Source organism: Stenella coeruleoalba, assembly GCF_951394435.1.
Source record: "Stenella coeruleoalba genome assembly, chromosome: 7".
In the NCBI taxonomy this organism is placed as follows: domain Eukaryota; kingdom Metazoa; phylum Chordata; class Mammalia; order Artiodactyla; family Delphinidae; genus Stenella; species Stenella coeruleoalba.
Window position 1 is genome coordinate 47,207,598 of NC_137153.1, and position 27,941 is coordinate 47,235,538.

The following is a 27,941-nucleotide window of genomic DNA, read 5'->3' on the forward strand; positions in this document are numbered from 1 at the left end:
TATAAGAATCTGGGTTTCTCCATACACTTGCTAACACTTGGGAGGGATGGCCAGCCTTTTTAAGTTTACCTAATCTAACAGGTGTGTAGTGATATCCTGTGGTAGTTTTAATTTGCCTTTATCTAAGGACTAATGATGAGCATCATTTCATGTGCTGATTTGCCATCCATCTAGCTTCTTTGGTGAAGTGTCAATTCACATCTTTTGCCCATTTCTTTTTTCCTGTTAGTTGAATTTTTTTTTCTTATGATTGAGTTTCAGATTTCTTTACATATTCTAGTTACAAGTCCTTTATATAATTAAAAAATATTCCCTTATTTGTGGCATTGTTTTCCATTCTCTTAACAGCATCATTCACAATGCAAAAAGTTTTACATTTTGAATAAATCTAGTTTATCAATTTTTAAAAAATGGATCATGTTTTTGGTGTAGTATTCAAGAAATCTTCACCTAACCCAAAGACATAAAGATTTTCTCATGTTCTCTTCAAGAGGCTTTCTAGTTTTAGGTCTATGATCCTTGAGTGAATTTTCTATATTATGTGGTGTGAAACAGAAGTTAAAATTATTTTCCTTCTTGATCTATTTATAAACAGATATCCATTTCTTCCAACACCAGTTTCTGAAAAGACTATCCTTTCTTCACTGAATTGTCTTTGTACCTTTTTTGAAAATCAATTATCCATCTATATGTGGCTCTGTACCCACATGTTTCTGGACTCTACTTTGTTCCATTGATCTAGTTGTCTGACACCAAACCATACTCAATAACTTGATAAATGTAGCTTCTTAAAAAGTCTTTTAAAAAGATGATATTAATCCTGCAAATTTCTTCTTAATTTTCAAAAATTTTGGAGGGGCTATCCTAGGTTCTTGGCATTTCCATGTGAATTTTAGAATCAGATTCTAATTTCTATGAAAAGATTCTGCTGAAGTTGTGACTGCATTAAATGTAAATATTAATTTAGAGGCAATTGATTTCTTTTTTTTGGATCTTTATTGGAGTATAATTACTTTACAATACTGTTAGTGTCTGTTGCAACAAAGAAAATCAGCCATATGCATACACATGTCCCCATATCCCCTCCCTCTTGAGCCTCCCTCCCATCCTCCCTATCCCACCCCTCTAGGTGGTCGCAGACCACTGAGCTGATCTCCCTGTGCTATGCTGCTGCTTCCCACCACCCAACTATTTTACATTTGGTAGTGTATGTATGTTGATGCTGCTCTCACTTCACCCCACCTTCGCCCTCCCACCCCATGTGCTCAAGTCCATTTTCTCTGTCTATCTCTTTATTCCTGCCCTGCAACTAGGTTCATTAGTACCAATTTTTTTTTTGATTCCATATATATGTGTTAGCATACAGTATTTGTTTTTCTGACTTACTTCACTCTGTATGACAGACTCTGGGTCCATCCACCTCACTAAAAATAACTCAGTTTCATTTCTTTTTATGGCTGAGTAATATCCCATTGTATATATGTGCCACATCTTCTTTATCCATTCATCTGTCGATGGACATTTAGGTTGGTTCCATGTCCTGGCTATTATAAATAGTGCTGCATTGAACATTGTGGTATATGTCTCTTTTTGAATTACAGTTTTCTCAGGGTATATGCCCAGTAGTGGGATTGCTGAGTCATATGGTAGATGTATTTTTAGTTTTATAAGGAATCTCCATACTGTTTTCCATAGTGGTTGTATCAATTTACATTCCCACTAACAGTGCAGGAGGGTTCCCTTTTCACCACACCCTTTCCAGAATTTATTGTTTCTAGATTTTTTGATAATGGCCATTCTGACTGGCATGAGGTGACACCTCATTATAGTTTGTTTTGTTTTGTTTTGTTTTGTTTTTGCTGTACGTGGGCCTCTCAATGTTGTGACCTCTCCCGTTGTGGAGCACAGGCTCCGGACGCCCGGGCTCAGCGGCCATGGCTTACGGGCCCAGCTGCTCCGCAGCATGTGGGATCTTCCCAGACCAGGGCACGAACCCCTGTCCCCTGCATCGGCAGGCAGACTCTCAACCACTGCGCCACCAGGAAGCCCTCATTGTAGTTTTGAATTGCACTTCTCTAATAATTAGTGATGTTGAGCATCTTTTCATGTGCCTCTTGGCCACCTGTATGTCTTCCTTGGTGAAATGTCTATTTAGGTCTTCCGCCCATTTACTAACTGGATTGTTTGTTTTTTGATATTGAGCTCCATGAGCTGTTTGTATATTTTGGAGATTAATCCTTTTTCTGTAGTTTCATTTGCAAATATTTTCTCCCATTCTGAGGGTTGTCTTTTTATCTCGTTTATGGTTTCCTTTGCTTTGCAAAAGCTTTTAAGTTTAATTAAGTCCCATTTGTTTATTTTTGGTTTTATTTCCATTAATTTAAGAGGTGGGTCAAAAAAAGAAATCTTGCTGTGGCTTATGTCAAAGTGTGTTTTTCCTATGTTTTCCTTTAAGAGTTTTATAGTGTCTGGTCTTACATTTAAGTCTTTAATCCATTTTGAGTTTATTTCTGTGTGTGGTGTTAGGTAGTGTTCTAATTTCATTCTTTTATAGGTAGCTGTCCAGTTTTCCCAGCACCACTTACTGGAGAGGCTGTCTTTTCTCCATTGTATGTTTTTGCCTCCTTTGTCATAAATTAGGTGACCATATGTGCGTGGGTTTATCTCTGGGCATTCTATCTTGTACCACTGATCTATATTTCTGTTTTTGTGCCAGTACCATACTGTCTTGATTACTGTAGCTTTGTGGTATAGTTTGAAGTCAGGGAGCCTGACTCCTCCAACTCCGTTTTTCTTTCTCAAGATTGCTTTGGCTATTCGGGGTCTTTTTTCTTCCCATACAAATTGTAAAAATTTTTGTTCTAATTCTGTGAAGAATGCCATTGGTAGTTTAATAGGGATTGCATTGAATCTGTAGATTGCTTTGGGTAGTATAGTCATTTTCACAGTTTTGGTTCTTCCAATCCAGGAACATTGTATGTTTCTCTATCTGTCTGTGTCATCTTTGATTTCTTTCATCAGTGTTTTATAGTTTTCTGAGTGCAAGTCTTTCGCCTCCTTAGGCAGGTTTATTCCTAGGTATTTTATTCTTTTTGTTGCAACGGTAAATAGGAGTATTTCCTTCATTTCTCTTTCTGATTTTTCATTGCTGGTGTATAGGAATGCCAGAGATTTCTGTGCATTAATTTTGTATTCTGCAACCTTACCAAATTCATTGATTAGTTCTAGTAGTTTTCTGGTTGCATCTTTAGGATTTTCTACGTATAGTGTCATGTCATCGGCAAACTGTGACAGTTTTACTTCTTCTTTCCAATTTGTATTCCTTTTATTTCTTTTTTTCTCTGATTGCTCTGGCTATGACTTCCAAGCTATGTTGAGTAAGAGTGGCGAGAGTGGACATCCTTATCTTGTCCCTGATCTTAGAGGAAATTTTTTCAGTTTTTCACCATTAAGTATGATGCTTGCTGTGGGTTTGTCTTATATGGCCTTTATTATGTTGAGGTAGATTCCCCTGTGCCCATTTTCTGGAGAATTTTTATCATAAATGGGTGTTGAATTTCGTCAAAAGCTTTTTCTGCATCTATTGAGATGATCGTGTGGTTTTTATTCCTTAATTTGCTAAGGTGGTGTATCATATTGATTGATTTGCATATATTGAAGAATCCTTGCACTCCTGGGATAAATCCCACTTGATCATGGTGTATGATCCTTTTAATGTGCTTTTGGATTCTGTTTGCTAGTATTTTGTTCAGGATGTTTGTATCTATGTTCATCAGTGATATTGGTCTATAATTTTTTTGTGTGTGTGTGATATCTTTTCCTGGTTTTGGTATCAGGGTGATGGTGGCTTTGTAGAATGAGTTTGGGAGTGTTTCTCCCTCTGCAATTTTTTGGAAGAGTCTGAGAAGGATCGGTGTTAGCTCTTCTCTAAATGTTTGATAGAATTCGCCCGTGAAGCTGTCTGCTCCTGGACTTTTGTTTGTTGGAAGATTTTTAATTACAGTTTCATTTTCATTGCGTGTGATAAGTGTATTTATATTTCCTAATTCTTCCTGGTTCAGTCTTGGAAAATGTACTTTTCCAAGAATTTGTCCATTTCTTCGTGATTGTGCATTTTATTGGCATATAGTTGTTTGTAGTTGTCTCTTATTATCCTTTGTATTTCTGCAGTATCAGTTGTGAAGTCTCCTTTTTCATTTCTAATTTTATTGATTTGCATCCTCTCCCTTTTTTTCTTGATTAGTCTAGCTAAGGGTTTATCAATTTTGTTATCTTCTCAAAGAACCAGTGTTTAGTTTTATTTATCTTTGCTATTGTTTTCTTCATTTCTAATTCATGTATTTCTGCTCTGATCTTTATTATTTCTTTCCTTCTACTGACTTTGGGTTTTCTTTGTTCTTTCCCTTGTTGTTTTAAGTGTCGGGTTAGATTGTTTGAGATTTTTCATTTCTTGAGGTGAGATTGTATTACTATAAACTTCCCTCTTAGAACTGCTTTTGCTGTGTCCCATAGGTTTTGGGTCATTGTGTTTTCATTGTCATTTGTTTCTGTGTATCTTTTGATTTCTTCTTTCATTTCTTCAGTGATCTCTTGGTTATGTAGTAGCACACTGTTTCGCCTCCATGTGTTTGTGTTTTTTACAGTTTTTTTCCTGTAATTGATTTCCAGTCTCATAGTGTGTGGTCAGAAAAGATGTTTGATACAATTTCAATTTTCTTAAATTTTCCGAGGCTTCATTTGTGACCCAAGATGTGATCTATCCTGGAGAATGCTCCATGTGCACTTGACAAGAAAGTGTATTCTGCCCCTTTTGGGTGGAATGTTCTATAAATATCAATTAGATCTATCTGGTCTATTGTATCATTTAAAGCTGTGTTTCCTTATTTATTTTCATTTTGGATGATCTGTCCATTGGCGAAAGTAGAGTGTTCAAGTCCCCAACTATTGTGTTACTGTTGATCTCTCCTTTCATGGTCGTTAGCATTTGCTATATGTATTGAGGTGCTCCTATGTTGGGTGCATAAACATTTATAATTGTTATATCTTCTTCTTGGATTGATCCTTTGATTATTATGTAGTGTCCCTCCTTATCTCTTGTAACAGTCTTTATTTTAAAGTCTATTTTATCTGATAAATGTATTGCTACTCCTTATCTCTTGTAACAGTCTTTATTTTAAAGTCTATTTTATCTGATAAATATATTTAAAGTCTATTTTATCTGATAAATGTATTGCTACTCCAGCTTTCTTTTGATTTCCATTTGCATGGAATATCTTTTTCCATCCCCTCACTTTCAGTCTGTATGTGTCCCTAGGTGTGAAGTGGGTCTCTTGTAGACAGCACATATATGGGTCTTGTTTTTGTATCAATAGTTCAATCATAATTCAATCATAATTCCAATGTTGTTGTGTTTAGTGTTGTCCCAGAGGTCTCTGAGATTATCTTCAATTCTTTTCATCCTTTTTTCTCTATTCTGGTCCTCGGCAGTTATTTCCACCATTTTGTCTTCCAGATCACTTATTTGTTCTTCTGCCTCAGTTATTCTGTTACTGATTCCTTTTTGTGTGTTTTTCATTTCAGTTATTATGTTGTTCATCTCTGTTTGTTTGTTCTTTAGTTCTTCTAGATCTTTGTTAAATATTTCTTGTATTTTCTCAATCCGTGCCTCCATTCTGTTTCTGAAATTCTGGATCATCTTTACTATCATTACTCTGAATTCTTTTTCAGTTAGATTGCCTATTTCCTCTTTATTTATTTGGTCTTGTACGTTTCTACGTTCCTCCTTCATCTGTGACATATATTTTTGCTGCCTTTTTTTTTTAATGAGTGGGATTATGTTATGTCTTATTGATTGTTTGGCCTGAAGCTTCCAACACTGGAGTTTGTAGGCTATTAGGTAGAGGTGGGTCTTGGTGCTGAGATGAGGAACTCTGTGACACCTCACTCTGATGAATATTTCCTGGGGTCTGAGGTTCTCTGTTAATCCAGTGGTTTGGACTTGGAGCTCCCACTGCAGGAGCTTTGGCCTGATTCCGGGCTCATGAACCAAGATTCCGCAAGCTGCTGGTTCACTTTGGGGTTCCTCCCGATTCCTTGGGCATCAGAGTCCCCTACCAGCAGCCAGCAGGCTCCCTAGTTGTGGAGAACCACTATCTCCACGTCTTCCCACACTGCCATCTTGACTCCACCCATTAAGGCAATTAATTTCTTAATAATAATGTTTCTGACCCATGAAGACTATATATGTCTACATTTATTTAGGTCCTCTTTAATTTCTCTCAGCAATTTTTGCAGTTTTCAGTGTACAGATCTTATACATCTTTTGTTCAAGATTTATTCCCATGTATTTCACATAATTTCAAAGTAATTTTATCTTTATTTCATGTAATTTCGTGTATTGAAGGGTTTTTTTTTGTAAATTTCAGTGCCTAACGTTTTGTTGCTAGGATATAGAATTACAATGAATGTTTATATGTAGTTCTCGCATTCTATAACCTTGTTAAACTAACACATTAAGCAGTTCTAGTACTTTTTGTGTGGGTCCAATGGACTTTTTACATAGACAATCATGTTATCTGCAAATAAAGATAGTTTTACTTTCTCCTTTCCAATTTGGATGTCTTTATACCTTGCATTATTGAACTGGCTAGATCGAACTTGCACTACAATGTTGAATGGAAGTGGTGGGAATTAACATCCTTGCTTTTTCCTTAGCTTAAGGGGAAAGCTGTCTTTCACCATTAAGTATAATGTTATGTAGGTTTTTGTAGTGTCTTGCATCAGTTGTAGAAATTACCTTCTATTGCAGCTTGCTTGAAGTTTTGTTTTGTTTTGTTTTTAATCAGGAATAGATGTTGGATTTTGTCAAATGCTTTTTTCTTTGTGTAATGAAATGATCATATAATTTTTATTTTTTATTTTGTTAGTATGGTTAATATGATTATATGTATTGCTTTCCAAATCTAAACCAATTTTTTCCAGCTTTATTGATGTATAATTGACATATAACATTGTGTAAGTTTAAGGTGTACAGTGTCGATTTGATACAGTTATATATTACAAAATGATTACCACCATAGCCTTAGCTAATGCCTCCATCATATCACATAAGCTCCATTTCCTTTCTGTGATGAGAACTTTTAAGATCTACTCTCTTGGTGACTTTTAAGTATATAGTATAGTATCATTAACTGTAATCATAATGCTATGCATTATATCTCCAGAACTTATTCACCTGGAAATTTATACCTTTTGACCAACATATCTGCATCCCCCGCCAACTTCCAGCCTCTGGTAACCATAATTCTGTTTTTTCTGTTTCTGTGAGTTTGGCTTTTTTAGATTACAAATATAAGTGATATTATACAGTATTTGTCTTTCTCTGACTTATTTCACTTAGCATAATTCCCTCAGGGTCCATCAGTGTAGTCACAAATGGAAAGATTTCCTTCTTTATCATATCACATCTTCTTTATCCATTTATCTGTTGACGTACACTTAGGCTGTTTCCATAGCATGGCTATTGTGAATAAAGCTGCAATGAACATGAGACTGCAGATATCTCTACAAGATTGTAATTTCACTTCCTTTGAATATATACCCAGAAGTAGGATCTGTGGAACATATGGTAGTTCTATTTTTAATTTTTTAGGAACCTCCATCTGTTTCCCATAGTGGAAATTTACATTTCCACCAACAGTGCACAGAGGTTCCCTTTTATCCACATCCTTGCCAACACTTGTCTTTTGATGACAGCCATACTAACAAGGGTGAGGTGATAACTCATCGTAATTTCATTTTGCATTTCTCTGATGATTAGTGATGAGTTTCTTTTCAGGTACCTGCTGGCCATTTGCATACCTTCTTTGGAAAAATGTCTGTTCAGTTCCTCTGACATTTTTTAATTGGATTGTTTTTTTTGTTTTGTTATTGAGTTGTATGTGTTCTTTATACATTTTGGGTATATGTGTCAGATACATGGTTTGCAAATATATTCTCCTATTCTGAAGTTTGCATTTTCATTTTGTTGATTGTTTCTTTTTCTGTGCAGAAGCTTTTTAGTTTGACATACTCACAGTTACTGATTTTGGCTTTTTTTACTTGTGCTTTTGCTGTAACATCCAAAATATCATGACCAAGACCTGTCAAAGAGCTTTTCCCTTTGCTTTCTTCTAGGAGTTTTATGGTTTCAGATCTTTTGTTTGATTAAATCTTTAATCCATTTTGAGTTAATTTCTGTGAGTAGTGTAAGATAGAGGTCCAATTTAATTTTTCTGAATGTGGTTATCCAGTTTTCCCATCACTATTTATTGAAGAGACTACCTTATCCCCATGGAGTAGTCTTTGCTCCCTTGTCAGTATTAGTTAACTGTATATGTGAGGGATTATTTCTAGGCTCTCTATTCCATTTCATTAGTCTGTGTGTCTGTTTTTATGCCAGTACCATACCTTTTTGATTACTCTAGCTTTGTAGTATAGTCTGAGCCAGGAAGTGTGATGCCTCCAGCTTTCTTCTTTCTCAGAATTGTTTTGCTATCTGGGTCCTTTTGTGGTTCCATACAAATTTTAGAATTGTTTTTTCTATTTCTGTGAAAAATGCCATTGGAATTTTGATAAGGATTTCATTGAATCTATAGAAGGCTTTGGGTAGTATGTACATTTTAATAGTATTAATTCTTCTGATCTATAAACACAGGATATCTTTCAATTTATTTGTGTCTTCTTTAGTTTCTTCCATCAGTCTTATAAGTTTCAGTGTGCAGATATTTTACCTCCTTGACATTTATTTATTTATTTCAGACTTAGAAATTTAGTCTTAAGTCTTCTGTTGTATTTGATGTGATTGTGAGTGGGATTGTTTTCTTTATTGCTTTTTCAGATATTTTGTTGTCAGTGTATAGAGTTTTGAGGATAAACCCCACTTAATACTGATGCATTATATATATTTTTAGTATTTTATTTTTAGAATAATTTTAGGTTCACAGCAGAGTTGAGCAGAAGATACAGAGATTTTCCATATGCCTCCTGCCTGTACATATTCATAGCCTCCATCACCATCAACATCCCCCATCAGTGTGGTACATTTGTTACAAATGATGAACATCCATTGACACATCATAATCATCCAAGGTCCATAGTTTACATTAGGGTTCACTCTTGATGTTGTACGTTCTATGAGTTTGGACAAATGTATAATGACCTGTATCCACCATTATTTAATCATACGGAGTTCTTTCACTGCCCTAAAAATCCGCTGTGTGCTCCACCTATTCCTCCCTTCCTTCCTTCCTGGTGACCACTGATCTTCTTACTTTCTCTATAGTTTCACCTTTCCAGAATGCCATACAGTTGGAATCATATAGTATATAACCTCTTCAGATTGGCTTCTCTCACATAGAAACATGCATTTAAGTTTCTTTCATGTCTTTTCAATGCTTGATAGTTTTGTTTTTGTTTTTTTAGTGCTGAATCATAGCACTTCATTTTACTGCTGAATCGTATTCCATTGAATGGGTGTATCACAGTGTATTTAGCCAAACATCTAATGAAGAAATCTTTCTTGCTTCCATATTTTGGCAAATATGCATAAAGATGCTATAAATATCCACATGCAGGTTCTTGTGGGAATGTAAGTTTTCCCTGCATTTGGTAAATAACAAAGAAAGCAGCTGCTAGATCATACGGTAAGACTATGTTTAGTTTGCAAGAAACTGCCAAGCTACCTTTCAAAGTAGCTGTACCATTTTGCATTCCCACCATCAACGAACGAGTTTCTGTTCCATCACAGCTTAACCTAAGCATATGTATCTTTTTATATGTTGTTTGATTTCGTTTGCTAAAGTTTTGGATCTGAATTATTCTGCCCCCCAAATTATTCTGCCCCAATCAGGTTTGGAACAATTTTTCTTCTATTTCAGTTTTTATCATATTAAATATAATAGTTATTTCCTTTTTTTTTAATTATGGGAATACTTCTCTCTTTCTCACTGCCATTCTCTGCCTCTTCTCCTCCCCTAATACTTTTACCTATTGTGTACTTATTACTGGCAATCTCAGTGCTCTTTTTAAAGATGAACATTGCACAGAATCTTTGATCTCAAGGAGGCTTACATTCTACTGGAGAGAGAATGATTTGCAAATGATTCAGGTTCAACCTGGTAATTGACTATGACAAGGTACTACCAGGAATTCTTACCTTTATCCAAAGATGTAACCCTGGAGTTAAAACTGGTTTGCCAGATAAATAAAGCAAGGAAAGTTATCACAGTCAGAGGATGCAGCCTATCAAAGGCAGACAGCATGTGATGTTTTGGAAATTACTGGGGGATGTTAGATGATGAACAGATTTCATAAAATAAAGGATGCTATGTCATAGTCAAGAAATTTTGATTTTATCCTCCTGGTGATGATGGTGAGATTTATATTTCAGAAACCATTGCTTAGAGAAAGCTGGACTAGAGGCAGGATGACCACCTTGGAAGTTGTTTTAACAGTATGAGGAGACAAGGGGATGAATTCACAAGATATTTAAGTGTCAGAGTAAACATGACCTAGTGCTGACTAGATATGGGAGCAAGGAAGGAGGAGGAATAAAATGTAACTTCCATTGCTTTATGTGTTTTTTAATGTTGTTTTGTTTTTGTTCTTTCCTGTTTTTTTGGTTTCTGCATCTGTGTGGGTAGCAGCATCATTCATGGACCTAAGAGAGTGTAAAAGGGAAGAGAGGTTTCATGAAGGGAGTTACTTAGTTTAATTGTGAATCACCTGTTTAATTGTGAATCACCTGAAGTTGAGGTGCTTACCTAATAGCCAGGGAACATGAAGGATAGGCGGATGGAAGTAAAGGTCTGAAGCCCAGAAGGGATTAGATGTCCAGAGTTACAGGTTTGTGAGTCACAAGTGCTATATATGAGTTTGAAGAATCTTTAAAGTGCATCAGATCCAACCACAAATACAGCTGCTTCACGCAGCTCTGGAGATCTAAATGTACACTCAAGTAAAGGCCGTATCTGAAGCAAAAAGCGTCCATGTGGATAAGATCAGAAAAGCAGTGATTGATCTCTCCCTGTGAGATAAACATTAAACATCACTGTATGGCAACTCCTGGTAACATGTGGGCATAGGTCTTTTGTGCAGAATCACAAATGCCGATAAAACTCAGAACTTCGCAGGGAAGATATCTCATTTTGATAATCATATTTCTCCTCTTATGTAGGAATGGATATCAAACAGAAAGGTAAAAAAACTATTTTAAAAGTCAATATATAGAAATCATATTTCTCATCTTATATAGGAATGGATATCAAATAGAAAGATACAAAAAATGTTTTAAAAGTCAGTATAGGTCATTTGTGTGAACTCAAAGTGTGGAAGTGGTTGGTCATATGGAAAGATTATTTTTTGAAGGAAATATTTCAAACAAACATAGAAAATCTAAAGAATAATGAAACACAGCCCGTATATTCACCACTATCCAGTTTTAACAGTTTTTGTCATTTTGTCATACTTGGTTTAGATCTGTTGTTTTCATTTTTGTTGTGTCAGAAGTAAATCTTTATAGATAATGCTGAATCTTCCTTTGCAATCATTTCTGCTTCCTGCCCCTGATGTAACCAGTGACCTAAATTTGCTGTGTATCTCTCATGTCTATATTTTTATTCTATATGCTTTGTTGAAATTATTGACGGTTTAAGTGTGGATGCATTTTGAGATTTTCTATTCTTTTCAATTGATCTGTTTGTCTAGCATTGTATCAGTAACCCACCGTCTTAATTCCTGTGACTTTACAGGAAGTCTTGAAGCCGAATAGTGTAAATTTCCTAGTTTTATTCCTTCTATGTTTATTTTGGCTTTGGCTAGATCCTTTGCATTTTCATATACATTGTAGAATAAGCTTCACAATTTCTATTTTTTTAAAAATTCTGCTGGGATTATGATGGTATTGTGTTGACTTTATAAATCAACTTAAAGCGTCTTAAGATCTTAAAAATATTGAGTTTTCTAATCCATAGACATGGTACATCTCTCTATTTAGATTCTCTTTAATTTTTCTTAGCAATATTTTGTTTTTTTCAGTGTGAGTTGTATTAGTTTTCTACTGATGTTTTAAAAATTGCCACAAATTGAATGGCTTAAAGCAACATCCGTTAATTATCTCACAGTTTCTGTAGGTCAGGAGTCCAGGCATAGTATAGTTGGGTTTTCTGCTTAAGAACTCACAAGGCAGAAATCAAGGTGTCAGACATGTCTGAGATCTCTTCTGACCCTCAGAGTCCTTTTTCAAGCTCACATGACTGTTGGCAGAATTCATTTGCTTGGACAGTAGAACTCATGGAGGCTGTGCCTTTAAGGCCAGCAAGAAGGCACCTCTCTGAAGCTTCACCTTCTTTTAAAGGCTCACCTGATTAGATCAGACCCAACCAGGATAATCTTCCTTTTGCCTAACTCAATGGCAACTGACTAGTAATCTAATCATAAGTGATAACCCATCATATTCACAGGTATCTCCCATACTCAAAGGGGAGGGGTTATATGGACAGGTACCTCTAAGAGGCTGGGTTAGAATTCTGTCTACCTACACACAATTTTTGATGAAAAGTACTGTATTTTTTGATACTATAATGTATTATTTCAATTTCATTTTCCATTTGTTTGTGAAGCAGATCACTTCTAATGTAATGTGTCTTTATTGCAAAGTTGTTCTGGCTATTTCATTTATCTAGAAATCATTCTCAACATTCTCCTTAAAACACTGATTTGGAATTTACTAGAAACGGACTTTCTGGTTTTGTTTTTAGTAATTTTACTAGATGCATCATCACTTCAGCCATAGTTTCTCTCTTCAATTTTTTTTCCTGCTTTTCCTTCCTTTTTGTTGTTCTCTTTGACATACTTCATGTTACTTTGGGTCAGTCTCCTAGCTGAGTCCTAGTAGATTTTCTATCAATTTTAAAAAGCAAATTTCTGTGTCATTCAGGATTTTTAGTTACAAGTATTGGAAAACAACTCTGGCTCTCTTAAACGTAAAAAGAATTTAGCAGAAGGCAGATTCAGGCCATACAAAATAGGCATATGGACAAGAAAAAGGAAGCTTGGGAAGCTTGGTGCTGGAAAAATAAACAAGGTCACATTGCAGGAAAACTTAGTGCTTTAGTCACCTGTTTTTTATATATATGTATGTGTGTATATAATATGTATGTATATATAATATGTGTATATATGTATATATATTTAATGTATGTATATATATGTATGTGTATACATATATTATTTATTTATTTATTTGTCATTCCCTCAAGCATCCAAGTTTAGGTCACATCTAAGCCCCCGTCATTCCTAGGCAGCCGTAGAAAGAAGGCTTTACCTTCCCTCCAAGATTATCCTTATGTTAATGATGCAACATGCAAGAATAATGCAATATTCAAGCTCCGTCCTACTTTTCTAACAAAAATCAGAGACCTAATTGCTTTCACTTCTGGACAGCCAAAAACAAACAAACAAACAAACAAACATGACATTTTCTCTCTCGTATTTTATCTCTATATACCCGATGTTGGGGAAAATTGGAATGTAGTGGTTAGAAGAGGGAAAGGTTTAGAAATAGAAGAGAGAAATGGTTGACCTGGGTCTATTCTTGAAGTGAAGAAAAAAAAAAGCAAATTGATAGGACAAACAACCTACGGAGTATTTATTATGTTAGAAAAAGTCTGGCCGATGCAACTAAGAAGTCAGAGGTTTAAATTCTGCTTCTCCCTCTTGGCTTGTTGACCCTAGGCAAGCTATTTATCCTCTCTGACTCTAGGTCTTCTCAGTCGCCAAGTAGAAATAATCACATCTGTCTCCCAGGTTTGCTGTAACAATTAAATGAGAATGTGTATGTAAAGCATCCAGCACAACACGCTAATTAACAGTGGTTACTTGCCACATACTTGTTAATTTCCTAACCCTTCTTTCTCAAATGCTCGCTAACTCCTGAAACACCCTAACACCACCACCCCTCTGAAAGGAGCTGTAGAATCTCAAGCACGCTCACTGCAACACATCAGGAAGTGTAATTGCTATCAGACTCCTGCCATGTGTGGACTGATATTGAGGGTGGTCACGTATTGAGACATAAGCTTCTCCTTCATGGAATGGAACTTGTGATGAGCCCACCGTGCTCCCTTCATTTCTTGTTTCCCATTCTAGGTACAGTGCTGCCTTACACCAAAGAGAATTTGATTTCTCCTTTCTTACTATGACTGATCTGTACTATTTGCAATGATTCCAGCTGCCCAGAATGGTTTCTCTCTATCTTTAGGAAGTCTTTTTTGTTATAAAAAAATCAGTTATATTAAATAAGAAGAGTGATGAAGATCATGTATGTATTGAACTTTAAAATAAGTTCTTAAATATCTGAAGGGAAAGTACTGGTCATTAAAGGGAATTTCTCAATTTATGCAATTCATGGAAGAATATTTTTTCCAAAATAGGCTAATTTATTTGAAATTAAAGAGAAATAAATGTTATAAATTAAAACCTGTGGGAAAGTATTGAAAAACAACAAAAATAGGCTTTGTTTTAGAAGAGTGATTCTTAAACGTTAGTGTGTCTAAGTGTAATCTAGGGAACTGTCATTTGTAGAAGTTCCAGTCTCACTCCAAAAATGGAGTTTATTCATTCTGGAGTGGTGCTCAAGAAGCCGCAGTATTAAACATACTTTTTGGTGATTTTGATGAGCTAGTCCAAAGGGCTTTTTTTCTCCACTAGAAAGATTTCTTGAGAGGTTTTTTACCCACCATGGATTTTGCCAAGAGGTAGGGGAATCGGATCCACATCTAGACAGCAGTGGGTGGTGACTCTTCAATAGTTGTAAAGCAGGATCTCGGACTGGTGGCCAACGACCAAAACCAGTCCACAAACTTGTTCTGTTTGGCAAAAGTAGTGTTTAAAATGTTTGTAACGCCCTAAGGCTAAGCTTGCTTTCTTCACTTCACCATTAACTGTCCCTTTGGCTTCTGGTTATAGTCAACCAAGCCGTATTCACATTTGAGTGATGTGGCTGACCCTGAGGCATTTGTTTGTAAATTCTGAACATTTAAAGGATCACTTTCTAAAGAGTGAGGTATTTGGGAACTTTCAGTTATGTTTGTAAGTTCTCATTTGACCAGGCCAAGCCAACTAGTCAAATTATGCACAGTTTTTCTACTCAAGGCTGACAAATTCTGGAGAAGTCAATGCAGGTTGGACCCCTACCCCTCTTCTGTAATACATTGGTTTACTTCTCTGTCCACTGTACTAGACTCTGAGCAATACCTGGGCAGGAACTGAATCTTTGTACTTGCCTTATCCTCAGAGCCCAGCACATTATATAGAACTTAATAGATGCTTAAAAGTCTGTTGAGATGAAAAGTCAAAAAGGAGGGAAAAGAAGGGAAGATCGAAGGAAGTATGGAAGGAAGAAAGGAAGGAAGAAAAGACAATGAAGGAATGGGAAAGGAGGAAAGGGGAAGGAAGGGACCAGAGAAAGGAGAAAACGGAAAGGAGTGAAAAAGAATGGAGACAAGTTTGTGTGGAGAATTGGGGAATGTAACTGACTGAATCCCTCATTAAAAAAGCAAGCAAGAATATGGACTATTTCAGTTGGCATTTTCTAGATCATAATTAAATTCAGAATTAGGCATCTTTGAGCAGACATGGAGAATTGTTTGTGTTTGAGTGTCAGGCACTGGTTTCTCAGATGTTGATTGAATTGCCCTAGATTTTGTTTTATGTCACTTAGGGGGCTTTCTGCTGGGTTTCTGAAATGAAAGCATTAAATGAATATCTTAGAATATTATCTTAAGCTTGTAATTACTAATAACGTAGCAAAACATACCAAATGGGCATCAGCAAAACACCAATGTGCTATTTATATTTTAATCTAATCATACACTTTTTGTCCCAATCTATCAATGCAGTCTTCTCCTTGTGTCTATATTTTTTTCATTGGAAAAAACTGGCTCAAAAGAGAGAGAGAAATATGTCAATCTGTTGCTTTCAGAAAATTAAGCTCCTTTAAAATTGAGTACTCAGAAATCCTGTTATTTTGTTTGTTGCCTTTGGTAACTTCTTTCTAAAATAAAACCTACCCAAAACATGATTCTTTAAGAACAAGTGAATTGAAAATCGATAAAGTTGTTTAGACACCATGTAGAGTAAGCTGGGTAAGAGAGTAGTATATCAGAAAGATAGGAGCATCATGAGTTTAGGTGCTCACCCAGACCTGCTGTGATCTTATGACCTCTGGGATGTCACTTCATTTCCTGGAGACTCAGAGTTTCATCTGTAGGTTGAGCAAATCTCTCATATTCAATTTACAAGAATTTAGAATTGATAGTACGGCACTATCATTTAGCTGCACATCTTAGCTCTCTTTTTCAAAGGCTCTATGTCCTTGGGCAGTAATTTAAAATCTTTGTTTTCATCACCATAAAGTGGATATTATTATAATACTTATTTCACATGGTATTTGAGACAATTAAATGAGAAACTACATATAAAACAGATAGCAGCAGGCACATAGAGGTAGTAATGATTTTTGTTGATGACTCTTGCCTGCTGGGAAATAACCTGTGATTTTTACATCTGACTAAATGAAGAAAAAAAAAAAGAAGTTAGAAGCGATAATTCTGTGACTAAAAAATGGTGACACCTTTCCTTTTCCAGTATCAATGATAAGAGGGGACAGATTTCAAACGTCTAAGGCAGAAAGCCTCATAACTTTGACCACTGATAACCTACCTATTCCTACATTCCTGATGTTCGTATTCTTGAGGTTTGTGCGGGAAAAGGAGCAACTTAGATACAAAGCTTGCAGAGTGTGCTAAGCAATCATTTAGCAAATGCACTGATCTCATAGAATGCTGAGTGCTCGTATGGTTTTGTTGGCTACCTGGAGGGCTTTGCAACGTGCGTCCACGGGGAACATGAAGCACATCCATGAGATAAAGTTTAAAGAGCATCATATCAACAAGTACAAATCAATATCCTAAGAAATGAGTGCTAGGTGCTAAGGGGATCCTTTGGAAAGCTTTCTTCGAAGCAATAAGATAAACCAAAAGGGCAGTAGAAGTGTGCATAAAGAAAGACAAAGAAGACCAAAATTCAATTACAGAGCACTAAAGGCCAGACCAAGAAACAAGGAAACAGGGTCTGTGAATGTTTGAATTTCTTCTACTTTTTAAAAATTTTATTTTGGTTTTGTTTTATTTTAGATTCACATACAACAGTATTTTATCAATAGGTTCTGTATCCCATGCCCCTATCTAGAACCTCTTTGAACACGGTCAAAATGCACTTAAAAAATTTAAATCAACATTGTTGAGGTATAAATTATACAAAATTTAATATACACAATTTAAAATTCTTCTTAAAAGAATACAAATTTCTCAAAAATAAGAAAAGCATTTATTTTTTATAAGACTTGTTTTCAGACTATTTGTTTCAGTAATAAGCAGAGACTCAAAAAATAAAAGATGAGAAAACAGGAGAAAATTAAACCATTTGGAAACCATATTGATTTTAGTAAATATTTCTTAACTTTTTACTTAATTTGTAGGAGTATTTTTAGAAGTATAATCTGTGTCTTTTGTTTTCATGTCCTTATTCAAGATCGTATCTTCAGACAGGGGAAGGGAAGTGCAAAACTTTCAAGCATTTTTTTTTCATTCTAAAAATTGGTCTTAGAATAAAGATTCAAACCAATGTTGTGGAATTCGTACTTCTTATGAACACCTCATGAACTTCTCTTTAAAGAGAATACATGCATTTAATTTTATATATCCTCTTTGAGAAAATAAAGGGAATAATAATACAAGAGTTATGTGAAGCAACTTGTTGTATAATAATGCCCCCACCAAAATCTCTTAACTTGTGTAGACCACACAGAACTGTACTGCAATGCCTAATACACCCATGTGGGAGGCACTGACTCTGTGTTGGAGGCCGGAAATATCAATGTACTATCAGAACCTAACTGGTTGGATTTTTTTGGAGCCATCATGACTCAGTTAGTGGGCTTAAGAGTGACACAAAACCATCACTTCCAGTACAAACTGTACGTGAGTTGACTGGGTATATCAGTCCTTTCATATTGTAGCTTACCCTTGGTCTGTAATGCTTTGCTCACTGGCAAACTTCATAAAATCCCTTGTCTGGTCATATAGTGGGTGGGATATAAAATAAGTCCGGTTATTTTAATTTGGTCTAATGTTGCTACCTTTCTTGGTTACCAGTGTATGTCAACAAATCAGAATAGAATAAATAGTAGACTTTTATGGGGAGAATAAGTGCATTTTCATTATGTATTTGAGCACCTAATCCCATATCTGGCACAACTGAGGTACTCAATTAAAATTTGTGGAATGAATAAGTGTGTTATTGGATGAATCAGAGTTCAGTGGAAAACCTTTTTATTCACTACTTAAAACACACACACACACACAGACACACACACACACACACACACACACACACACACACAGAAAACCTACCCATTCAAAGAAGGGATCAATAGCATCGTTTCTGTATAATGAAATAAAGCCATTTTAGAAAGCAAATAGTTATCCCGATTTACTTAGTTTCACTCTTTTACAGTAAGTGGCAGAACTGAAGTATTAGAAGTCACACTAGTTCACAGATGGGGCCTTCCAAAACAAGTAGCTTTCAAAAATTCCTCACTTCAAAGTCAAAGTCAGTTCTGTAGCTTGGAGATTATGTTTAATTTCCACTTCCCTGTCATTTAGTCTACTAAATTACTTCTTTAGTCTACTAATTACTTCTTCTAATACCCTGCCTGGCCACCAAGAGACAAAAAGGATTACTACTCATGGAAACAGATTTGTTTTATAAAATAATTGATTTGATAATTTTCAGAGTATCCTCAAAGAAGAAAAGAAGGAAAATAATTTAGGGCATGAATAGAAACATTTGCATCCAAAAGTTGACTAAGATTTTAGCTTAATAAATACCAGAGCTTGGATCAATAGATTAGAAAATTTCAGCCATTGTGTGTGTGTGTGTGTGTGTGTGTGTGTGTGTGTGTGTGTGTGTATTTATGTGTGACACTAATAGCATCAACACAACACTTGAGTTTTGAATTGCACAATGGTTATTTGGTGTCTAGGTATACATGTCTTTTTTTTAAGGACTTATTTTGAAGTGTTGCATTTTATTCTGAGGTATGCGTTTGACTTCAGCCCCTTACCGTCTTACCATTCTTGCTGAAATGGCACAAAAGGATATCTCACTACTGTGTCTTTTAATGAAATCTCCACATGGACTTCTGGGAATACTTGAGGTTCTAATCACAGGAGCATGAGAATATGTCATTTTGTGGCTTGTTAAAGCAGTCTTTGCACCTGTGTCCATGACTCTGCAGCATATAATCACTCACATGAGTCCCCCTATAGACTTAGAATAATCTCTCAGCCATTTATGTTGCACCACTTAGAAAATAATAATATTTATTTTTCTTGTATATGCATAACTAAATATGGTTGTTGTAGCTAAAAAATCTAGTCATTATTTAAGGCTACCCTGGGAAGACCAATAAGCAAATCTGTCCATCAGTATCTTTCTAAATTTCTATTGAACAAAGTTATTTGCGTGGCAGGTATCAGTGCGATTAATAAGAGTTGATGATTATGCATGGGTTTTTTTCTCCTTGAATGGAAGTTAAATATGCTTATGAAGTTTAAACACCATATTTACTCCTATGAATATAAATAGTTGAAGCATTAAATATGTGGTAGATTGCCCCAATATTAGTTATCTAATTACGTTCCTTGGTTCTGGTCATTTGTTTGTGTACAGACTCTGGCTACAACATGTTCATTTTGGTTACTGTCTTATGGTCTGTATTTTGATTTAGATAATGGTGGCTGCTGGATTTGAAGCCCATCATATATGGCCCTCAAAGGTGTTTCTCACACGCTATCATACAGATGTGTTTCAGTTCTTATACTGGTAATGTTGCCACTGAGTGGAATGTCAGAACTCACAAAGGAAACTGTCCTTGATCTAGACCATCATGTGGATTTTCTTCTAGCTGCTGATGAGTTTTGTCCTCATTTCCCAGTTACCCTGAGAATATCATGGATAGAGTCAGAAAAATACTTGAGTACTCCAAGTGGTCACCTACATGAAGGAGAAGGGGTATACACTATAAAATGTGTGATTTTTTAATATCAATAATATCACTGACAGCTTAAACAGATCAATAATAACATGAAGAGGAGCCTCTGTAGCACATAAACTTCAGTCTTCTGACTTTAATGTTTATCAGCACCTTGAGAGGCATCTATTGCCCCTCACACACTCCTTTATGATTCCCTTATTGATTAAGTAGTGATGCCTCCTGGACCTAGGAGATGGTTCACTGTTTCTCAGTTAAAATGAAGAAATACCTTGTTTGTTGCAGGTTCATTTCAAGGAGTTGACTTGTGGGACTCTGAGAGATGCTACTGCCCATGACATGTTGGAATTATCATGATCAACTACCCAGTTTGGATTTCACCCAGTGGCCAAGAGCTTTGCATGGTAGACAGCAAGGGTTGGATTTTTAAAAAGAGTAAACCAGGTAAGATTTGAGGGAGACATCTGATCATTTATCATTCGTTTGGGCATTTCTAAGGGCTTTAGTGTGCTGCCAAGATGGATTGAATAATGTATAGCTTTTCTGTTTGCTTTCGAAGTCCACCGAACAGGCTGTTGCAGAATGGTGCTCCCTTGGATTCAGGAGAACGGATATAGTAATAATTGAGTCCCTTTTTCTCGAGAGGAGAGGGAAGTTATTTTATGATACACGTAAAGAAGACACGAGATACTATGGGTGATAGTTTAGTGCGATAGCCCAAAATTGCAAGCTAAGGAGATTTCCTCTTTAAGGAACTAGTCTGAACTATAATGAAATAAGTAGTTGTACTTTTGGAAAGTTAAGTAGGGAAAGTGTTGCCTTTAAGTATTTATATTTTACATGATATAGAAATCTGAGTATCAGTTCATAGCATATGAACTTATATATATGTTTCAAGGTTATTCCAATTTAGAAGGTAAACCATTATTTTGTCTTTTATTTCTTTGAAAGTATTTATCATTCTAAATCCTGTTCATCTAAGTATTATTTGAAATGGTAGCACAATGACATAGTCCATTGTGGCTCCTGGAATTTAAAATGTTTCACATACTCTTATTCAACTATTCTCTTTGAGACTTTTGTATTTCATTCTGGAAGCTCTTTTCAACTATTATCCATAGTTTGGTCAGATCTTATTATCTTTCTCTTTAACTCTCTTCTTCCTCTATAACATAATTTAAATTTGTTATCAACAATTACCTGGGGAAACTACAAGTTATTCTTGTCTTCTGATTTTAAGACCATCAAAGCTCTTACATCAAAATTTTATGAATCCCAAAGCAAGATTTTCTTTAAGTTCAATTATAGAAACAGAAAATATAACTAAAATTTAATCATTTAGAAAACAACAGAGGTTATTCTAAGTCACTTGAACTCTTTATTTTTTAAAACAAACACAGCTCTTTTATTTTCTGAAAATAAAGAAAATGGAACTCAGTTAATAAATTATACCCTAAGATAATTATTTGGTTATAAATGAGAACTTTGAAAGTACTTGAAAATATTGATTTTTTAAAGTTTAATAAATATCCCTTCCCAATCCCCTAATAACTTATTTGTCTATAAGATGATATCCTGAGAGTATGAAACTCAAATTAGTCATGAATTTTGAATTTGTTAGAGATAGTATAGATCACCAAACTCATGGAAGAAATCCTTATTTAATGAACTGAGTTAGTGGATAATTGTTTGTCCTGTTTTGTGGCAAATTGGGTTACCCACATTTGGAAGAGTTCTGCAAGTCTATAAATAAAAGAGACATCAACATGCAGGATGAATTTGTGGGATAAAGTTCAACCTAGTTCCATGCTTCATTGCATTGGTATCTAACAAATAATTATGGCAAGAATGCTTCGTGACAGACTTCCATATTCTTAAGCTTTTAAGTCTTAATCTCTGGGTCCAAAATAAATTTCATCCTGACTATGCTTATTTCAATATTTTCACCAGAATTGGGTTGCATGTTAAAACATCAGACTTAGAAAGAAGAAAGACAAAAAAGGGGAGAGATAAAATTATATGTATTTTAAGGTAAATAATTATGTGTTAATGTAATCATTAGTAATTATCTTGTCACAAAGGAAAAGCTCTTCTCCATTTGTGAGATAAGTGTTTTTATTCTTTAGAATACTTTATCTTTTTGGACTGTATGTCATCAATGTAGAAAAAAAGTATACAATACTTTTGATCCAAGGATCGTAAAGAAACATAACTTCTCTTCACAGAGTCTTTTAAAGTGAATCCTGTTGCTTAGGGTGTACAGAGATAGTAAATTCCACTGTTCTATATAAAAACATACACTTTAGAAGGGCCCTCTGGACATAAAAGATTTGACAATGAATTCATATATTTTCCCAGTTAAAGGTTGACTCTTTTAAAATGAACAGAAAATGTATACATTATAGTTTTATACTTACATTAGTTTGAAATTCACTTTTGTTCTCTGTTGTAAGAATGACAGCTGAATTTTTATGGTGACGCATGTCAGCTTCTCCATAAAGTTAAAAGAACGTCAGGATTTCTGAATTCTGTTCTCAGAAGTTTGTGACAAAAATAATAAAAATTTGCACTGCTTCTTAGCCTAAAAGCATTTTTTCTTTCTTAAAGCATTTTTAAAGTAAAAGTTTGCCTAGCTCAAGATAACATTACTGTATGCTTGTACATGGAAGCAATATTAAGCTATAAAGACAGGATATAAAAGGTGAGATTTTTCAAAGCACTTCTGATAATCGCATGCCCCCTGTAATGGGATTTGTAGTTTCCAGGGTGGTTAATGAAAAACATTTAAGTTGCACCTGTTTAGCCAATGTGTCCTTTACTCTCTGCAGAGAGTGTGGGCATTTTCACCTGTGCCACTATTCTGTTGTTGTTGTTGTTTTTAACATCTTTATTGGAGTATAATTGCTTTACAACATTGTGTTAGTTTCTGCTGTATAACAAAGTGAATCAGCTGTATGTATACATATATCCCCGTATCCCCTCCGTCTTGTGTCTCCCTCCCGCCCTCCCTACCCCACCGCCCAACCCCACCGCTCTAGGTGGTCACAAAGCACCGAGTTGATCTCCCTGTGCTATGCAGCTGCTTCCCACTAGCTAATACTACTCTCTCACTTTGTCCCAGCTTACTATGCCACTATTCTTATTCTGAGGTCTTCTGAAAATAAAACTTTGAGAACTTAGTGAGGTAGCTGTTTCCATCATGAAAAGACTCATATGAATCTTAAATACTTTTGGCTACATGTTTACTTGCTCTCCAAACAAATTTTGAATGTCAACCACATGTAAAGCAGTATGTGGCCAGAAACAAAGTAGCAACCCTCCCTGCCCCGTCCTCAAATAGTTCACACTCACAAAGTAAAACAGACACCAGACAGCTCACTCCAGGCAAAATGAACTAAAAAGTTTAATGATGTGTTTCAAGCAAAATTCTCTAGAAACCTAAATGAAGGATTGTTAAAAGCGACAGGAGTATTAAAAGGTCTTTAAGGCTTAAGAGGCATTTCAGCTGCACAGCTACAATGTGGGGAGAATTTTAATCGATAGGAAATGGGTGTGAAGGCATTGTAGGCTCAGGGCACAATATGGCAAAGTCACCATGGTGTAAAAATAAATGTTATGCTTGGAGAATGGAAACCTGGATACTGGAGTGTAGGGAGGAATGCAAAAAGAGGTGGGGCATACAGCTCAGGGCTGGACTGTCGTGTTTTTCATGCACAGCTATCATGGTTATAAATATGAAAGTGATGTAATCTAATCTATAAGAAAATGATTCTGGCATAGGGTGGAAGAGCAGGCATGGAAGGTATGCGCAGAGAGAAAAGATAAACTAAAAACACTGAGCTCCATGAGTGCAGCAATGTGTGGTTCAGAGTTTTTTGTATCACCAGTGCCTAGAACAGTGCCTGCCCTTCGTTGATTCTGTTGATCTGTGTTAAATGCTGAAATGAATGCCTCTCAGTGATACTCCATAAACCTCTATATTTGCAACTTTTTCCTGTTTTAGAAATGGTTTGAAAACTCTTCATACAAAGGATGAAAAGAATTTAACTTACATGGTTTTCATCACACACAAGGGTACACACACACACACACACGTGCGCGCTAAACTCTCTGCCAATATGCGCTTGAAATTAAGCCTCAGATCCTGTTCCTGAAATTTATGCTTCAATTAAGATGGGGGCAGCTGCTACCCTACTTTATTTCCCTTTTGAGACTTTTATCTCTCAGGCTTTATGCTTCCCTTCATCGTTTTATCATCACATCAATCACTCTGTTTCACTCCTTGGGAACGCAGCATGCGTGACAGACACATTTTTATGGCTAGACAGCAAACCTACCCTACTTGGCACAGACCGCTTACTTAAACCTAATTAAGTAATTCTGCTGAAAGTATCACGTCCTTTCCATCACAGTGCACATTTGGTCAGAATAATAGGGAACACTTTAAAGCTATGGAAAATAACTGGGAAAGGGAGCCTGAAGAAGACACAAAATGAATGAAAATGAACTTCAACCCAACCTTCTCTCTCACAGCCCTTTAATGAGCCGGGGCGCATTAACGCCTCTGCTGCAGGAAACTCCGAACTCACAGCATCACTTTCACGCCAATTATCTTATTGAACGTTACCATTGTCACATGGCTCCCCATTAGTACACCAGATTCAGTACATTTTGTATGATTGAGTCATCTGTTTTTCAGAGAAGTGCTCTTATAGTCTGGGAAAAACCGAAGAATTTCTTTCTAAATATGCATACTTGAGGTAATGAAGATATGATTCACTAAAATGTAATATTCTTGATACCAGGGTCTTTGTCTTTCTTCTCTAGGATTTTAATTCTAGAACTACATACTAATTCAATAAACATATCTGATGGGTGAATGAATGAAGATCAACATTTGTGCTTCAGATCAAAATCGTAACTTCTGAGTTTTTAACAGTTGGAAATATTTGTCTCTTGTTAGTGGGGCCACTGGTATTTGATTCATCCTCTCCATTGTTAGATCAAGGGTATCTTATCCTCTTATGGTTTTAAACACTGCTGTTATTTAGTAACAAATATTTTTAAATCACATAATGACATATAATAGTACCAAAGGTCTACAGGTATGGAGAATTTAATCTGACATTAAGGAACAAGAAAAAAAAAAGGCAAAACATTTACTAAATGTCTCATTGCTTTTATAAGTGAAGTATAGTTCTCTTCCACAAGCTATCACAGATTTTGAATTTTTATTTTTCTGGATCTCAAGTGCTTGGGAGAAAGAAGTAAGGTTTTGGCTTTTTCCATGCTGTTGGGTATGGACTTCTCTGGGTAGAAGTCACTGGAATACTACCATGCTAGCAAGCTACCCTCTTCTATTTTGGGGAGGCAGGTTATCACAAAATGTGGTTGTAAATATACTGTCACATTTACTGGTACTGGCTTTAATTAAGAGCTAGGTTTGAATCCCAACTCTGACACTTAGCAGTTATGTGATCCTGGGCAAGTTATTTATCATCCCAGAGCTTTGATTCCCAATAGGAAACATGAAGATATTAGTAGGGGTCCCATGGTGCAATTGTGAGGATTAAATGAGATCATAGCTATAAAACACCCAGAAATCTGACACATTATAAATATGCTACTGCTCTAATTATTGTTGATTATTATTTTGATTATTATTGCTCTAATTATTATTATTATTTACAATCTACATGTGTGGCAGTTCTATCTAGAAATCCATTTGTTTCAGCCAAATGTCAGAATATTTTACCAGTGTTCCCAGAAGTAAATGAGTTTTAAAGTGCTTAGCAGAACACCTGACACCTCATAAGCACTCAATAAGTACTAGTTGTGGTGGTGATGGTTATTATGATTATTTATTTATATAAGCATTTCTCTCCCTCAGGTTCTTTGAAGAGATCTTGGTCTAATCAAATTATAGCAGCAAGGTCCTTCTTAGAATGATGACAGGTCGATGAGTTATGGTTAGTGTTGTGACTTTGAGATAATGCCCTGTTTATCAGTCTGTTATTGGTCATATTACAATCATGTTGCTGGGTGCCCTGATATTGAGGTAAATAGCATCTTCTTTATAACCAAAGATCACCAGAATGATTTTCCTTACCAAATTATAATCTTTAGAATCAATAAAATACATTGAAAGCCAGGACACCATCCCCGCCATCCCCCCCCGCCACTGGATAACAAAATCCACGGATGCTAAAGGTCCTTTATATAAAAATGGCATAGTACGGTGGAATGCCATCCACCATTGGTTGAATCCACAGATGCTTATATGTGGTTATGAAGGGACCACTGTATCTTACCACAGCAAACAAATCATCCTGATCTGCTGACATGATTCTCTAATTTGGAAATACTACTTTAATATATAATACATGCAGAGAGACTGTCATTAGAGGTCCCTGACATTAATCAAGCAGTCTATATAATTATGCCGTTAACCTTTTCTTTTTGTTACATGTATTTTATAAGAAAGACTGACATTAATTTTGAAATGAAAATTTAGAATTAAAACTATACTTAACATAGTAAAATAATACTTTAAAGACTGTCATGATTAATCTTACAACCATACTAGGAGATGAATGGGGCTAAATCCAAGACAATTCCATGAATTTCTGGTCAGTGCTTTGTAGACTATTGCTTTTGAGTGGCTCCAGTCTTCTCAGGAAAAGGCAGAATCCAGGTCATCAGCTGAGGTGTGAGGGAAGACAGTGTAGACTAGAAAACTGCAGTGGGAGGTGGCAAATATCAACCAAGGGCAAATTAAGGGATTCCAGGCTTTGGCAGAAGCGCCTTTTAGGATTAGACTGTGGGTGTTGGCAACAAGCCAGGACTGGAGGGCAGCTCATTTTCTCTCAGGAGCTCATGGTTGCCCTCAGTGAGGGGCAGAGGAATCCCATGGTGGAAAGGAAAGGAATTTGGGGATGCACTGTGGTGACAGAAGTAGCATTGAAGTGATGAACTGTGGGGGTAACCAGCAAGTCGAGCAACCTCATGCCAGGGGTTAACAGCTTGACAAAATGTGTGCAGGAGGGTTTGGACTGAGCAGTAGGAAATCCCTGAGTGAGCAGAGGGAACGTTTCATTAGAAGAGATTTATTCATTCTAAGGATAAGATTTAGCATGAAATTAAGATACTGCTGGAGATAATCTTTACAAAGTCTCTTCTGCAGCAGTGTGAAAGGAAGGATAACCAAGACCGGATTCTATCATGTCTCTTTCTGTTGAAGCCAACAGTGACAATAGCAATAAAATAATAACGATAACCACCCTAAATTGAATTTTTGGATCAATACAGGTCATTTATATTAGTAGCCCTTTAGTGTAGACATAATTATATACATATTCAAGATGAAGAAGAAGACTTAGAAAGGTTAGTAATTTTCCCAGGCTCACACTGCTAATATGTGTCAGGGTGAGTTTTTCTCCCAGGATCTCCTCTTTATAAAACCTGTGAGTTTTCCGTTCTATTATTATCCTCTTTTTCAGTTCTTAAAACTAACACTCCAATCCCTATGCCCTTATATATAGGTGCAAATTTGCTCTATTATATAATAAATTTTTATAATATTGTGTAATTTCCTTGTTGCACATGTGTGTATTTTGCTTTTCCATGGACTTGAAAGAGGCTTGAGAGGTACAACCCATAGTGTTTCTTTTTACAGGCCTATTTCTACTAGTGTTATGATAGGCCCTGCTTCTGAACAAATGTTTGCTGATGATAATGTCAATAACAAACTGTTTTCCCCTTTCCAACAAAGAGAAGTAAGTGTATG

General features: G+C 35.8%; 1 protein-coding gene across 7 annotated transcripts in view; it reads left to right on the forward strand.

The window, feature by feature from the left end:
- The window catches only part of LINGO2 (leucine rich repeat and Ig domain containing 2), a 1,187,073-nt gene that overhangs the window by 860,910 nt on the left and 298,222 nt on the right, over positions 1-27,941 (forward strand). For 6 of the 7 annotated variants that reach the window (XM_079927035.1, XM_079927036.1, XM_079927039.1 and 3 more), the window contains one exon: positions 20,441-20,599. The gene's annotated coding sequence lies outside the window, so the exon portion shown is untranslated. Of the gene's footprint in view, positions 1-20,440; positions 20,960-27,941 lie in introns of those variants that run through there. The other variant, XR_013829114.1, reaches the window with a different exon arrangement.